Raw genomic sequence first — 17,521 nt, forward strand, 5'->3', positions numbered from 1 at the left:
GGCAGCACCCTGCTTAGAAGCTGGCCCTCAGTTTCTAGAGGCAGTAAGTTCCACAGGTTAATTATGCCTTGGGAAAAGGTCTATGCCCTTTCCAGCCCCTGGGCCAGGCTGTACTCCCAGTACTTTTTACGCTTTGACCTGAGCATTTTAACCAATATTCAAGGCCTTGCAGGTTTTTTGTTTCAATTAGGATGAAAAATCAATATGCGTCAGATCTAGTCTTGGCCTGATCTTGTTTATTCATAAAGTCCTATTTCCCAGAACGCAGTAGAAACAAACAACAGCAGGGAGCATCCTTGCTCAGAAATCCCCACACCTGCCCCTCCAATGAGTTCTGTGCCCAAGAAGCCCCGTCTCTCTGCTTCATCTCAGGACCAAGCTCACAATCCCTTCTGGCTTTCTGCCTTCCACACACACAGCCTGCACCTGATAGCCTAGCCCTTATATTTGCAACCAGGGAAACCCCCGTCAATCTATCTGGTTTAGCTCTGCTCTACCTTTCAGCCTGTTGCCTTGGGCGGTCGCCCGCATTGCAACTGTTTTTAACCACATAAATGGGTTTTAATTGCTCCTTCTGTTGAGCCTGAAAGAGAGCACTTAGCTCTCATTGGCTTTAATGAGGTCTGTTAATGGCTTTGCCTCCAAGCACCTTACAGCGTAACACTGTTATAAATACTAGTACAAAGACGTTTTCACACAGGGCCGCTCTTGTGCTTCTCGAACTTTCCACGATTTCTATTGATTTTATTTTCAAAATGTGTCTTTTTTTTTTTTTTTTGGTAGCCTTTGACCAAATTTGAAAATCCAGCTGAGTTCTTGTTTGCTCTTGAAAGTACTTTCCCTAATTATTGGGAATAATCCCTCAGTAAAGTAATAACGGCTGAAATGAAAGGCCAGCTGAGATCTACATTGTACCCCATGTGTTTCCAGTCATTTGCATATCTGTGCTCTATGACTTAGTAGAAAAGGGTGGGGGAGGGTATAGAATTGTCCACTACCCTGGGGAACTTTTTGTTGGTTTCTGCTTCTTTATGCTTAGCCAGTCAAGCGCCTCATTTCTTCTAGGCTTCAGTCGATTACTTTTTGGAGAAATGGAGATTCATTTTTCATCCAACCCAAGTAAAATTAATAAAACGCGTTTCCACTTTCCCACAGTTCAGCTCCCACTTAAGGGCAATGTATAAGCCCAATTATTACAACCGGTAGCACGGATGAGCCTGAGTCCCAAACTCCTTATAGGGACAGCTCACCCCAATGCCCTTAGCCCATAACTGGGTGCGTTCTGCACTTTCTTCCCTGTTTAGGGGCATGACACCCTGAAAGCGGGATTTGATTTCTTTGTGTTGCACGTGGATTCCACCCTGATGAGACGCGCCGATCATCTCCCTCCACAGTGGCCTTGTACAAGTCACTGAGCATCTCAGTATCCCCTGAACACCCAAGTGCTCCATTTACCCAACCCTGACCTGGAGGAATTAACTCTGAGGCTGACAGGTGAGTTTGGTCTCCATGATCCCTTAAGTCTTTGGCCTCAAAATGGACATGTGCTGAGAGAGATGGTGATTTTCAAGAGATGGATGGATACCTGTCCACTGGGATCTGAACTGAGATCCTCCAAACTCATGTCCGATCAGTCACTGGGTATCCATCAAATATGGTCAACTTTTAGAACATTCCTGGGCTTGCTTTGGTCCAGGGTTCTAGCAGAGAAAGGCTCTGATCCCATTACCACCACCTGGAGCTATCTGGTTGCCCTGAGCGGTTGCAAACTTTTTTAGTTCGCCTTTGAACTCCAGCCCATGCATAAAGCCCGAGGAGAGTAACAATATATGCCACCAGGACCTGTCATCGCCTGGTCCCCACGCTCCTCTCCAGCACCAGCTGTCTCGGGGTGAGGTTTTCAGGTCAGACGTTACTAATCCCCGCCACATGAAAAGCCGGGTGAGTGGCAAGGACATGAAGAGCAGCTGGCTCGAGCGGAACCCGGGCAAAACATTGTTGGGAAAGGGGAAAGAACGGTCGGGGAGGTTAGCTTCCTCTTCCATTGTGCATGAGTGTGGTGGGAAACCTCCGGCCTCTGCTTGACTCCCCACGTAGAGCTTGGGTGATCAAGTAGCATCAGTCTCTAAAAGGGCTTTCTTTCTCCTCCCGCTCGCCAGGAGACTTCGTTCCTTCCTGCCAGACGAATAGCTGGCCACTGCGATCCTTGCATGTGGCACCTCCAGGCTGCACCACTATAACTCCCTAAATAGGAAGTTGTATGTGAAGACAATGCACAGGCTGGTACAGGATGCGGATGCCCGGCCTTCTCCAGGACTTAGCTGCTATGAGCTCATCAGGTCCATACTCCAGTCCCTCCACTGGCTCCCAGTCACTTCTGATGCCCGTTTAAGGGCTGGGTCCTAATTTTCAAAGCAAAGAATGCACCAAGCCCCTGCTCCATTGAAGACCACATTTTGATCCATGAACCACTGCAAGAGCGGGCATCCCTGGGATGATGCGCATCCGAGGCCAGGGTGACGCAGGTGAGAGCTTGCGAAAAAAAACATTCTCACCCAAGCAGATTCACCCACAGAACCACTCCCAGGTGACTCCAGAGGTCTGGAAGTCCGGACTGAAGAACCTTCCTCTTGGGAAAATTTTCCCACCATAGGAACAATACAAACTTGACAGTCCTATCTATAAACCCTAACCCAGACACCCCTCCTGCCCCTAGATCCCCTCCCAATCCAAAGAGGAAATTAAGAACCTAAGAATGGCCATACTGGGTCACACCAAAGGTCCATCAAGCCCAGTATCCTGTCCTCTGACAGTGGCCAATGGCAGATGCCTCAAAGGGAATGAACAGAACAGGGAATCATCAAGTGATCCATCCCGTCGCCCATTCCCAGCTTCTGGCAAACAGAGGCTAGGGACACCATTCCTGCCCATCCTGGCTAATAGGTCCATCAATGGCTATCTTCCATGAATCTATCTAGCTCCCTTTTGAGCCCTGTTATAATATTGGCCTTCACAACACCCTCTGGCAAGGAGTTCCAGAGGTTGACAGTGTGTAGCGTGAAAGAATACTTTCTTGTGTTTGTTTTAAACCTGCTACCCTTTTGATTTATATTAATTCATATTAAATTAATAAAATCTACAGCCAAAAACCCTCCTGCAAACAGAGTTTTGAGCTGAAAAAGGGAGCCAGGCCAGAGACTCATGAAATCTACAAGGGATTTCACTGTTGCTATTGATTTTATGTAGAAGACCGTCAGATACTAGATAGATAGGCAGGCCGGCCAAGAGCACTTTGCTAGCCTGGCTGCTCAGAGTGGAGTATTTAATTCATACGAAGAGCAAAGGGGCAGTTAAGGAAAGAGCCAGCCAGCAGCGAGCGGCGGGCAGAGCCAGCCAGCAGAGATCAGCTGTGAATGTAGTTTACATGGCACAAGCTGCCTGTGTATATGAACTGGCACCTCTGTGACATGCCTAGGTTTCGAATGCACCTGCTCACCCTCTCCAGCCCCTTCTCTCTGACTTTGCTCCGGGAAGCCTGGGTCCATCGTACATCGGCCAGTTTATCAAATGTGTTTATAAGCCACCCCCCTGCTGGGGATAATGGAGGCTCCCTGGGGGCACAGGTGCAGCCTACATACCCTGTCCATGGCAACAGTGCTGTGTAAATAGGAGCTGGCACGGAGATTTAAATGCCACATTCTTTCCATCCTCTGGGCCGACGAGTTAATGGACAGGGCACGGAGGAGCCTGGCAGCATGGTTCTAACCTCAGTGAGGTGGGCGACACTTCAGGAGCGTGTCAAGCAGACATGCATCCCGCAGAGTCCAACTCGGACGCATCCCAGGGGGAACACAGACCCAGCCGGGGCTGTTTCTCTCCGGCAGGGAGCTCCCTCATGAGTGATCGAACTCACTTTTCTCCCCATGGGTGCACGTGGCCTGGGGTAAGTGCCTGGGGACTGAGAGCCAGGGTCCTTGGGCTCTGCTCCCCGCTCTGGCAGGCAGTGGGGTCTAGTGAGCAAAGGACTGGGAGCAAACACTCCTGATTTTTTCTGCCCTGAGTGGGGACAGTCTCACCCTCCCTACTGGCACCCCCACTCCAGCACCTGTTAGACACACGCATGGGGGTAGGGGGCATTGCTCCCCCAAACTGCAAGCCTCGGGGAGGTGCAGAATTTGCACACACAGCCCCACGCAGCCCCGTTAGCCTGACTGGAGCTGCCCCCCCCCCCCGCACCTCCCAAATACAGAAGTCAGACTACACCTATGGCCACCTGGTGATAATGAACTAGACAGGACAGATTGGGGGGGATAGCTCAGTGGTTTGAGCATTGGCCTGCTAAACCCAGGGTTGTGAGTTCAATCCTTGAAGGGGCCATTTGGGGATCTGGGGCAAAAATCTATCTGGGGATTGGCTCTGTAGGGGGTTGGACTAGATGACCTCCTGAGGTCCCTTCCAACCCTGATAATCTATGATCTGCCATCAGCACAGAGGTGGGAACTATGCCACAAGTCACATTATGTGGGGCAGACAGTGACATTCCTTGGGGGGGGGGGTTAGCCAGTGTGTGGAAATAGCACATGGAGTTGTATGACAGCTCTGTTCTGCAGCTGAGAGTTTGTATATAAAGCCTGAGCAGGGACCAGAGCCTTTCTCCATCCTTTACAAAGCCAGCTCTCTGTCCCCTGAGCAAGAGAGAACCACCTTGGCCCATCCTTTGTTTCCTGGGGCAGCCCAGCCATGACAGGTCTTGTGGTCCAGGCACTGGGCTGAGGTGCAGGAGATCTGGGGTTAATTTCCCAGGTCTCCCTGTACGAGCTTGAGCGAGTCCTTTCTTTGGGCATGAACTTGCCAGAGATTCGGGTGCTGGTGCTCCAAGACCATTGCCCAGTGTGACCGATATGGGTTCATTGTTTCTGTCCATGTCTACGGGGGTGGGTTGTGACTCACTAACTGTGGTTCAGGTGCATTGAAATGACCTGAATACACTGACACAAACCCTTCCCACGCAGCAGTTCCACACTGAGCATGTATAGTATAATAGGCTTGGCCAGCATAGTGCATTCACTCTGGATTGAGTTAGTGTGGACGAATGTTCATGTGCACACATCATTCATTTGCCTTGGTTTGGCTGTCCTCCAACAGCTATCCCACACTGCTTTGGGTGTCGCTGTGACCAACCTGTCTGTTCACCAGGGGCCCTCCACTGCTCCAGGTTGAGGGGATGTCACATTCCTCTTTAGCAATGTAGATTGTCAGCTCTCTGGGGCAGGGATCATCTCTTTGTTCTCCCTACAGGGCCTAGCACAATGGGATCCTGATCCATGACTGAGATGCCTTGCCACTGCTGCAACATAGATAATAATAAATTCATCTGTACCTCAGTTTTCCCATCTGTACAATGGGAATAGCACTAAATGATCTCGCAGGATAGGTGCAAGGATAAATTAGTTATATTCATAAGGCGCTCAGCTCCTACAGTCATTCATACAAAGGTAGGCCGGTACACTTTAGTTAGTCACCCCCTCTCTCTGTGTTTCAACCCTCCCCTACGTACAACGGGGCAAACACTATTTCTCTATCTCCAATGGCCCTGATGAGACCCAGTTAATTAATGCTTCTAAACCAATTTGCAAGAGAGAGCAAAGCATTTGGATTACTAAGAAATAAACTTGCAGTGTATGGCGCCTGCCTGCGCTGCGTCATGACAAACCCTGCAATGCCAAGGTACGTAAATAGAGGACGAATTAATAGCAGCATCCATTATAATCTCCTTTCCAGAGCCTCCTGGGATTATGTGGCAGGGAGGTTGATTTGGAACTTCTGGACTGTTTGAAATAGATCCTCTAGGAAAACAAAACCCTTGTCCTTTTTCTGTGCCCGCCTGGTTTCTGGGGCTCTGGGGTCACTGCTGGGTTGTCCCCTGGCCAGTAGGGCAAAGGTCTTCCAATTCATCCAGTCCTGGGCATTACGTTCACGGCATACACACAGAGAGTAAGACCCAAAACAGAAACACTTTTCCGGAAAGGCTGCGACGTGACATTACTTCATGGCTTAGAATCCAGAAATCCGACATACAGCCACCAAAGACAGAGAGAAACAAAGCAAGCTGTGAACTCAGCCTACCTTCCTCCAGACTGGCTAAGGACCCAGATCACATGCTTCCCTACAGAGCCCCCCTCGCTGGCCAACAGGACCAGGACACTTTAGAATGTCAAGCGGTCACTTGTAATGTTAACACCGTTTTCAATGCACTGCCTTCAGGAACAGTTCAAGGCTCAGGTGTGCAGCTGCAGGAAACAGACATTTGGAGCAGCTGTTCCAGTCCCAGGCCCCTTAACACTGAGAAACCCTGGTGGTTCTGCTCAGCCTTTCCACCCCTGAATCCTGCTGCTTTCTCCCCCATGCACAAGGAGCAGACCTGGTCTTTCATGCTTCAATGACCTGGGTCATCCATGAAGAAGACAAGTAAGGTTTCCCTGAGATAGCAAAGTGCCTTTTGCAGAGTACTGGAAGAGGGATGCAACCTAACACCCTTGTGCCAGTCATCCACAGTGGGGCCTGGGACCGCTGCATCTTAATCCATTAGCAGTTACTGCCTCAGCTGAAAACCCCAATGCTGTGTGAAAATACTGTAGCAGGATCCTTGGTCTTTAGCTGGCCCAGCCACCCGTCTGGAAGGGGACAGTACACCGCACTGAGTGGGCATGGCTTTCACGTACTTTCTCTCCTGGATGTTTCTTAGGGCCCTTGGGTTTGGTTGGGTCTGATCTGTTTCCATGGGGATTTGAACAGCGCTGACCTTCCTGAGTCTGCCTGACCACGTGCTTCGGGAACAAGCTTTCCGCTGTGCAATGGTTTAAAATCTTCTCAGGCACGGGGGCTTGTTCCTGTTATTTCCGGGCTGCCCAGGGAACTGGTTCTAAAATGGGCCGCAGCTACAGGCTCATCGCAACAGCCACCGACTAGCAGCCGAGGACCAAATGAGCCAGGCAGGCGTCTCCATCTCCCCCTGCACCTCCTTCCCCAGCCTCTCTACAGACTCCATAGACCTCCTAAGGAAGCGAGTTGCTTAGGAGAAGGGTACCAGGGCGAACAGACTTGCAGTGTCCGATTAACCTGTCAAACGGGTGAATCCAGTAAATTTCATCCCAATTGACTCCTGCTGCGTGCTGTCGATGTGGGCATCTGGCCAAAGGTGTCAGGCAACGGTCTGAATGTGACACCGGGCGCTTTGATTAAATTGCCTCTTCATTTGCAAACTGCTTGGCTGATTAACTTCAGCTTTGGTTGGGAATGTCTCCTTTTCCCATCGACTAGACTTCCGCCCTCCCTCAGCCCCCATGTGGAGAGTTTCCTGATGCCACCAGGCAGAGGGCACGGGGGTGCGTAGGATTTTATGAGGATCAAATATATGAATATTCGTTCACCAGCGATGGCCTGTAAGATCTCTACCAAGAGCCAGTAGCCTGCTGGTCACTATAATCATTGTGAGATGAGGGTAAGGATCATATTTAAGCAGATATGTATCTACACTAAAAATTGTCTTCTTCAGGTATTGAAGGTAAATAGGTCACCAGGAGGTGACATGCCTCGGACAGGCCCCTCTCAGGCAGGAGGTAATAGATGCTTCTCTCCCTGCCTGGTCATATGTGTTCTGTGTATTGTCTGCTTCCTTGGAGGCCTATTTGCAGACTGAGCCAGATGCCGATTAAGAAATGATAAAATCTACCCAAAAGGTGTATACAGGAAAAACCAACCCTCAGGGGAGCGTCCTGTTATGAATGAGGCCAATGGATTGTTCTGATCTATCTGGGGGTGCTGCAAACAGACATGCGGGATCTGTCGCCAAGTCTGGCTGCAAAATGTTGGAAGGATACTGGCGGAGTGTTGCTCGATAAGACATGAAATGATCCCGTTAAGTGAGTCTGGGTTCTAGAATGCGTCTTAGGGTTCTATTTTAGATGGAGCCATTGGTCTCCAATCCTCCTTCTCACTATCCCTGGGATCTCTCGACACTGTCAAATCCGCACGTGTGTGTGTTCACCGGACACCCGTCGGAGTGCTGCGTGTCGGGCGGAGCGGGGCGCGGAGGGAAATGGGGACCCTGGGCTGCACTGCCTTTTTGGAAGCAGCAAACCGGAAAATACTGCGAGCGTCCAGTGCAACAGGGGCTGGCCACTCCAGGGAGACAACCACAGAGCTCCGGGTGCCTGTGGCTAGCTGGGAGAGATAGCAGGGCCTCCCTTGGCCTAGAGAGCTAGTGGAGCCTGGTGGAGCTAGCGAGCTGACCCACAACAGGCCCAGACAAGGCTCCTCACGCTAAGGGCAGGTGATAACGAGGTGCTACCCAATGCTGGGTGCCCCCGGGAAGCGTCACAAGGAGGAAGGACGGTCCAGTGGTTAGGGATCTAACCTGTGCTCCCAGAGACCTGCCCCAGACTCGCTGGGTGACCATGGGAAGTCACTGAGCCTGTTCCCCAGTGAGGATAACAGCCCTGCCCTGCCTCGCTGGGGAGCTGGGAAGGTGAATGCATTATAGACACTATAGTCAGAGGGGGCGGTAAAGAGGCCCGAGCAGCACCCAAGACAGACAGCAGCTGTGCAAGAGTGGGCTTCAAATGCTACTCCAGCAGACTAGGTGTCACTGACCCAGGTGTCCGGCTGCACCCACTCAAGGGCTCGTAGCTCGTTAAGGCCACCAAGCCATTCCGACCTTGCTGCTTGAAATCTTAACTTTAAAACTACACGTTAAATCAACTAATCTTCGGCCTCGCGCACTGGATCACGCCCAGATGAGTTCAATACACGACATTCTCTCTCCCTGCTTCTCAAGTTGTTTTGCAACCAAGTGGCAAAATCTATTAGCCTGTTTGAACTCCGGGGAGCAGCCTGTGTTCCTTGGCCGCCAGGATGTGAGAACACCTTGTTCAGTAAACCTCAGACCTGGGAGAAAAATTCAACCTTTGCCCCTGGCCTAATTTATCAGTTTCGATGTTCAACGTGTCTTTGCCTGTGGATTTTAGAGACAGGGCCAGTCAGAGGCTCATTCCAGAGACTCATTGAGACTCATTTCTGTGGAGTAATGACCAGCACTCCACACAGCACTCACCACAGGCGTTTCATCCGCACAGCACAGAGCACTTTATAAAGGGTCCCAATGTACAGATGGGGAAACTGAGGCACCAAATTGACTTCACCGTGCCATTTTCCATGCCTGCCCCAATGCACCGTGGGGCTCCGTGTTTATTGTCTCTTAGCGATCCCAGAACAAAAGTGCTCAGCTGCCGACTAAAATGAATTCAAACTGGGGACTTCCCGTCGCATACGTCATCCCTAGGAATAAAGGATCTGCAGGGCAAAGCAGGCCCACAGTGCAGTCCTGTTACTGTCAGCGGGCGTGCCCAGGTGTCATTGACTGTATTTCAGTACGTAATTCTGCAGACAGTATCCGAGCAGAGATAGACTCCATCTTCCTTCCCCTTAGCCGAGCTGCACAGCAGTATGGAGCACAGGCCAAGAGTGCTTTTAGTCACTAGAGCCAGCAGGTCCGACTCGGATGTACACAGGGGGGCAGCTTGGCTGAGTGAGACGACGACATGAGCTTTGACTTTGGGGTTTCATAATAATCCCCCCAAATAACAGACACTGCTGGGGACCCAGAAACATCAGGAGACTTACAGAAGGGGGGGGGGGGAGAGTTTAAAGGCATAAAAATCTAGTTCAAACTTTCCCCCAGTGTGATCTTTCAGCAAAGCTTTTTCTCTTCTTTTTACCCTTCCCTAATACCAGCTCCTGCCTTAGCCTCTCCGCCATGTAAAGGAATTTGAGATTAACTATGACGAATGTACTGACTCCCTTTTCTCAGGGACTGTTTTATTTTTCCTCTGCCGCATCTGACAAGTTGCATTTTGCCATAAATCCCTTCAATTAGGCCTTTAAAACAGCTCTGCAGTCATTTCCTTGATGCATGGGGTTGGAATTAGCTTAATGTCCCTGGCAGCCAGTTCCTTGACTAAAAATAGTGCCGGCTGGCTTCGCTTCCTCTGCCTCTCCTTCCTTTCTCCTGGCATCTCAGATGCGCTGTCATTGAGGTCCTCCTTCCCTGGGACTCACGGACAGGCTGGACGGCTAAGAGTTAACGCCCAGACCTAGATGGGAGCCACTCAGCTGCTGGCTGTCCTTTGCATGCACAGACAGTTTGCAGTGCTGGAAAATCCTCATTCCAGGTGGCAATGGCTATAGTGTATTGGCTTTGTGTGGAGGAGTGCGGAGGTGACTTGAGGAAGGCTAAACCCTGCTATTGAGGGTTGTTACACTCGCCCTGCTTTAGCTCGGGGAAAGAGGCCTGTGGCTGGAAGACTGCGGGGTACAACCCCAGCTTCTGCCCCCAGCCGGACGCTGTGTTGATCCAGCGCTTGTGCCTCTTTGCAGGACAGGGATCCCTTCCAGTGCGGGAGAAGGGGCAAAAGCAAATCATGATTCTGCTAAATGATTTTAAAGTTGGGGTGTGGTCACATCTGAGGTTGCCATGTGCTCCCTGCACAGCATCCCCCTGCCCTGCTATCATGCCACCGGTGTGTGCTGAGCTGTTCCAAGGCCAGCAGCAGGAGGAGGAGAGGTGAATGGGATAAATCATAGACTCATAGAAGATCAGGGTTGGAAGAGACCTCAGGAGGTCATCTAGTACAATCCCCTGCTCAAAGCAGGACCAACCCCAACTAAATCATCCCAGCCAGGGCTTTGTCAAGCCTGACCTTAAAAACCTATAAGGATGGAGATTCCACCACCTCCTGAGGTAACCCATTCCACTGCTTCACCACCCTCCTAGTGAAATAGTTTTTCCTAATATCCAACCTAGACCTCCCCCACTGCAATTTGAGACCAATGCTCCTTGTTCTGTCATCTGCCACTGCTGAGAACAGCTGAGCTCCATCCTCTTTGGACCCCCCTTCAGGTAGTTGAAAGCATCTATCAAATCCCCCCTCACTCTTCTTTTCTGCAAACTAAACAAGCTCAGTTCCCTCAGCGTCTCCTCATAAGTCATGTGCCCCAGCCCCCTAATCATTTTTGTTACCCTCTGCTGGACTCTCTCCAATTTGTCCACATCCCTTCTGTAGTGGGGAGGCCAAAACTGGATGCAATACTCCAGGTGTGGCCTCACCAGTGCCGAATAGAGGGGAATAATCACTTCCCTCGATCTGCTGGCAATGTTCCTACTAATGCAGCCCAAAATGCTGTTAGACTTCTTGGCAACAAGGGCACACTGCCGATTCATACCCAGCTTCTCATCCACTGTAATCCCCAGGTCCTTTTCTGCAGAACTGCTGCTTAGCCAGTCGGTCCCCTGTAGCAGTGCATGGGATTCTTCTGTCCTAAGTGCAGGATTCTGCACTTGTCCTTGTTGAACCTCATCAGATTTCTTTTGGCCCAATCCTCCAATTTGTCTAAGTGACTCTGGACCCTATCCCTACCCTCCAGCGGATCTCCCTCTCCTCCCAGCTTAGTGTCATCTGCGAACTTGCTGAGGGTGCAATCCATCCCATCATCCAGATCATTAATGAAGATGTTGAACAAAACCGGCCCCAGGACTGACCCCTGTGGCACTCCGCTTGATTCTGGCTGCCAACTAGACATCGAGCCGCTGGTCACTACCCGTTGAGCTTGATGAGCTCTCTATCCACCTTACAGTCCATTCATCCCGCCCATACTTCTTTAACTTGCTGGCAAGAATACTGTGGGAGACCGTATCAAAAGCTTTGCTAAAGTCAAGATATAAAAACAGCAACACCTGTGCAATGTACCATGGGTACATAAATGCAGCTGAGTCCAATGGAATGAATATCCCAGGGGCAGGTCCTGGACTGGAGCGGCTACTTCATTGCTTGTGGAGATACAGATGAGCCAGGCTTGCTTTGGCACTCTGTTAGGCCTGGTAACGAGACCCTTATCAGCTGGGGCCAGGGGTGGGGGCTGGAGCGGCAGGGATGGGGGAAGCAGCGCGATGCAAGAGGGGCAGGCAGGGCTTAATCATTTCATCGGTGTAAAGCATTGGCTAAAGCGGGCTGTGTAGCCCTCCGGTGTCAGGGTCAAATAAAGCATAAGAGCTTATCACTAGTAGCAGCTAACCAAGCCAGGTCTTCCTTTGGCACTGGTTTCGCAGCCTTGTACTTTGGGGCTGATAGTGGTGGGAGTTGTCCCTGTTCCCAGCTTATGGGTGAGTCACGTGAATGACACCAAAGTGAAAACCGGGTGCATAATTAAGCCTGCTTGAGACTATATTAATGAGAATTAATGTAGGTCATGTAAGAAGAGGTGCAGTGAGACAAATACATGGCTCAGGCCTGGTCTACACTGGATAACGTAGCTGAAGTCGACGTACTTAGATCAACTTACCATGGTGTCTCCACCGCGGTGAGTCGACTGCTGCCGCTCCCCCGTTGACTCTGCTTGCGCCTCTCACGGCGGTGGAGTACAGGAGTTGACAGGAGAGCGCTCGGGGGTCAATTTATCACGTCTAGACTAGATGCGATAAATCGATCCCTGCTGGATTGATCGCTGCCCGCCGATCCGGCAGGTAATGTAGACATACCCTCAGGCTTGCAGCCCTTACTCAGGTACAACTCCCCTTTAGAGATGGTTGAAATCCTGAATTTCAATCCCGGAGGAAATTCCAATATTTGCTTTCATCCCAAATTAGGACCAAAAGGGAAAATCTCAGAATTTGTTGCAAAATGAAATATACAGCGAATATTTTGTTTTGACTTTATCAGAATGATATATTATATTATATTATATTATATTATATTATATTATATTATATTATATTATAAAGCAATGAAGTCAGAACAAAACGTATCAATAATTTCCTGCAAAAATGCTCAAAAAATGGATCCATTCCTGTGAAATGTTTCAATTTAATAAAAATCAGCATTTTCTGGCAGAAATTGGTTTTCTCTGAAAATTTTTGAGCAGCTCTGCTCCCATGATAACCCAAGTTCCTGCCTCCCAAGGTAGCCGATACCAAATGCTTTAGAAGACAAAACCAAAACATAATGGGCCTTATTGTATATAACTATCTGAGGCATTTCTTCCTGACCTCAGTTGGGAGTTACTCGGGCCATGAAGCTTGAGGATTGCTACCCCATGTAATTTTTATCCTAGTTAGTATAATTCCAGTATGGAGACTCTTCTTATTCCTATGAGTCTAACATTTTAAAAAACTCATATCAAACTGCTTGTTCCAATAAAATCCTGCCACAATGAGTTCCGAGGCTTAATGTATATGTTTATATAGGGTTGATATGGAAGCTGTTGAAGTAAAACAGAATTGGACTGTAAAGACTGCTATCTTGTTTCACCACCTGTTGGTGCTCTGGGATGTTATGAGACCTAAGAAACAAAAAATAAACAGCTTGAATTTTTAAGGCTTTTAATGATTTTCAACTATTTTCTTGGCTAAATACACGTCATAATATTTGAGGAATTTAGTTTGTATTATATGTTTTAATGAAAGTGCCTAGAGCATGTGCCCTTCAGAAACTGAAAGAATCTGTTCTATTCCTACAGTCCCTTCCATACCAACAATCCCAAAACAGCCATATACAAGGGTTTGCCGGGGCTCGACCCCCTTCGGGGCGGCGGGGAGCCACACTGGCTCACTACACACAGTTGCTGGTCGGGGAATTAGTCTGGCCGTGCGATCTTCCTCGGCAGCCCTTGTGGTACTGGAACAAATACCGTAAGCCCAGGAGCGCCGCCAGCTTTTCTGCCGCCCTAGGCAGCGGAAGGTCCCACCCCGAAATGCCGCCCCCCACTGAGGCAGCGGAAGGTCCCGCCCCGAAATGCCGCCCCCCACTGAGGCAGCGGAAGGTCCCGCCCCAAAATGCCGCCCCCCACTGAGGCAGCGGAAGGTCCCGCCCCGAAATGCCGCCCCCCACTGAGGCAGCGGAAGGTCCCGCCGCCGAAATACCACCACAGTCGCCGCCCCCCAAATTGTAGTGCCCTAGGCGACCGCCTACGTCGCCTAATGGGTTGCGCCGGCCCTGCGTAAGCCCAAGCCCTGGGTCAGGGCAGTGCAGAGTCAGGGCTCAGGCCCTCAGGCAGGGCTGAGCAATAACAATAGGCCTGAGCCTCCTCAGGTCTGGGGGTAGGGAGAGACGGCCACCCACAAGTTAGGTGGCAGGGGGAATGCAGGCCCCCCCACTCCACGGCGTCCCAGCCCGGGACCCTAGCAGTGGCAGTGCTGCAGCCAGACTGGGGTCGGCTGCCCCCAGGCTACTTCCGGACTCCCCCTCAGGTCGTACCTGGGTGCAGGTGTTCTCCTCTGGGGGGTCCAGCACCATAGGTTCCTCGGCGAGCGGCGGGTCTGGCAACTCCCCCGGGTAGTGGGTGCCAGGTAGGCCTGGCAACTCCTCCGGGTAGCGGGCACAGGGCAGGCCCGGCCAGTCCTGGCAGGCACCTTGGGGCGCGGGGTTTTCCCAGTCGCAGGCTAGACTGGAGGCGTCTGGCCTCTCCGGTAGCTGGGGCCTTACTGAGCTGTGCGGGCGAGCCTTTATACTTCCGGGTCACCACCTGACCCGCTGAGGGGCGGGCTCAGAGCTCCCTAGCTCCGCCCACTCCAGCCTCTGGAGGGGCTCTTCCCTCTCCAGGGCGGCGGGGAGCCACACTGCTTCCCTACAAGCCTACAAATATAAACAGTAATCACTTCACTTGTCACTGAAATGCAGCCACCACTGGTGTGGAACGCAGCAGGTGTTTTATCAGTGCACAGCAAAACTAGCCAAGAGTTAGTTCAGGAAGCGAAGAGGAATTCTAACTCCAACTGCAAATGCAGACAGAATTCAGGTGGGTGGAATGTAATTACCCAGGCTGGAATTTGACCAGAAAATCAGATATTAAATTTTTCTTCTTTTTGATTAAGGTGCTTTGGGATCACTCATGTTTGCTGGTTTTATGTCACATCCATCACTGAACCTTCCAGCATCTAAGTGCCTTCTTGTTATATTAGAACAACGCTAGGCCTCATTCTCATCTACCTCGGGGGGAGTCATCCACTGAAGTCAATGCATGTCCTGTGAGAGGAGAATCAGGCTTTGTGTATATCTGTGATCCTCTGCTTCTGTTGCCCCATCACCTGTCGCTGGTCTATGAACCCCACTTCGGAAAATTAGGGAAGACTAAGTCCAGTGGCGCTGGGGAAGGTGGCTGAGGGATGGACGTGTGGAGGTCTGGACTAGCATAAGACCCACCCAGACTCTGGTACACGGCTGCATAGGTGCCGACTCCATGGGTGCTTCGGGGCTGGAGCACCCGTACCCAGCAGCCACAGCTGTTTGGGGGCTTGGGGAGGGGCTTGGGGGAGAGCAGCAAGCAGCAGGCTGGCGGGGGCCTCAGGGCGGAGGCTGGAAGCAGCAGGGTGAGGGCAGGGCTTTGGGGGGAAGGAGGCAGAGCAGGGGCTGGAAGCGGCGGGGTGAGGGCGGGGCTTTGGGGGAAGAGGTGGAGTGGGACGAGGGGGGAAAAAAGTCAGTGCTAATGCACTGATGGGCAGGGGGTTCAGCCACATCCCCACGGCACCTGCTGGATGTACACGATGTACTTCCCTTCTGGTGCTGGGCTGGGCTAGAGGGGTTGGCAGAGCCATAGGCACAGACATGCTCTGCCCAGGGGTGGCTCCTTGCATCACTTCTCCCACGGGAGCACTGTTGGGGGAAGGGTTCTCAGAGCCTCTCTCCCGCTACAAACACCTCGGCTTGGGACGCAAGGAGTTGACCCATAGAAAGCACGAAGCTCAGGGAAAGAGGCTACAGGGTCCAGCCCCAGCTTCTGTCCCCAAAAGCAGAGATGCAAGGAGAGCCATCGCTTCCCTAGAAGGATGAGCCCTGAAGAAAGGAACTGTTCCTTCCTGGGTCCAGGAGGAACTGCGGTCTGGCGGGTAGCCTGAGATGAGAGGAAGGGTGGCCAACTGGGGCTGTTCCTTCCTCTACCACAACCTGTGTGACCTTGGGCGAGTCACTTCGCCTCTCTGGGCCTCGATTCTCCAGCTGTACAATGGGGTTGATGGAACTACTCTGACTCACAAGGGGAGTGTGAGACTCAATGTGTGAAAGATTGTGCCGTGCTCAGGTATCATGGAGACAGGGGCCCCAAAAGGGCCTTAGTTTCCTCATGGCAGCTCTGAGGGTCTAATCCTGACTCTGCCACTTGCCACTTGTCACGTTTCCCTACACACAAAATGGAGCTAATCATCCTGGTTTAGCCCATGGGGAGAGGAGCTGTCAGGCTGAAGTCAACAAAGGGCTTAGGGAGCCAGATAACAGGCAAGGCCCAAGCGTTGCTGTTTGGGTCCTGTGTCAAACTGCTGACGCATCAGCCCCCGCTGGCATGCTTGGGATATGATGTGAAACCCTGGGGTTTCTGAGAGGGACAGTTGCCATGGAAATGTGACCGTGGGTGGGGTGGTCAGATTTGAAAATGGGTTGGCGGGACATCTTCCCCCCACTCACACACACCACACTTGGAAAGGATCACCAGATGAAGGCAAGAGATGTGAACAAATCAAAGGGCAACTAGGGCCCCAGAATGATGAGTTGTTACTATTTCACAGTTGCTCAAGCATCAAGGCCTTTTAGACAGCTAGAACAGTGGGCTAAGCGAATAAAAACCCAGGGTCTAATGGCTAGATCTCTTCACTAGTCTAAGAAAGCTCTCTCTTGCAGCAGCCTTTCGCAAGAACGTACCACTGGTGCCGCTAAAGAGACATCCCCTTTTTTCCCCCCTTCTGTGAATAAGTAAAAGAATTTTAAATCCTGTTCAATTAATAGCAAACACTGATATTATACGATGTGCCAGATACAGTAGGAAAATGGAGAAGCTGATGGACTCTAATATTATAATTAAAATGTGCAGGAAAGGGAAGTCAACTCTAAGTGATACAGCTTTGGGCCAAATATTGTAAACTTTAATGACCGGTTTTACCTCGGGGGCAATCCGGTTAGGAAAGAAAGGGCCTGCATTCATAGAGGTCACTTTTAGTTTAAATGATAAAGTGAAGAAGGCGTATGCTGTCAAGTTAGTGAAATACACCTGTGCTGAGAGAGGTGATAAATAAAATGAATTGAAACCAAATAGTGTGTTTATAAGGACACTTGACCACAGAGTGGAATAATCAGAAATATAATGTTTGGTTAATAATGCACAGACACAGCTCAGCCAAGCATACCAAGGTCCCACCATTGTTGTTAGAACAAGGAGAACAGAAATGGAAGATTTATACAGTTGTTCCAGCCAGAAGGAGAACGCCAGTTCTTGAAGTGACTTTGCAGGATGGCTAAAACATGTTTAAAGAGCATCAAAGAATGTGGAGAGAATTTGTATAAATTATATGAACTTTAAACTGGCCCTTTCGGCAGTTAGCAGGGTGCTGATGGAAATGCTGCAATGTGAGCAAACATTACTGCAAACTTGGGCAAGGGATGTACCACAAAGGGGCCCATAAAAAGTGACTTGTGGAGGTAAGTGG

The sequence above is a fragment of the Malaclemys terrapin genome, chromosome 25, assembly GCF_027887155.1.
Source record: "Malaclemys terrapin pileata isolate rMalTer1 chromosome 25, rMalTer1.hap1, whole genome shotgun sequence".
In the NCBI taxonomy this organism is placed as follows: domain Eukaryota; kingdom Metazoa; phylum Chordata; order Testudines; family Emydidae; genus Malaclemys; species Malaclemys terrapin.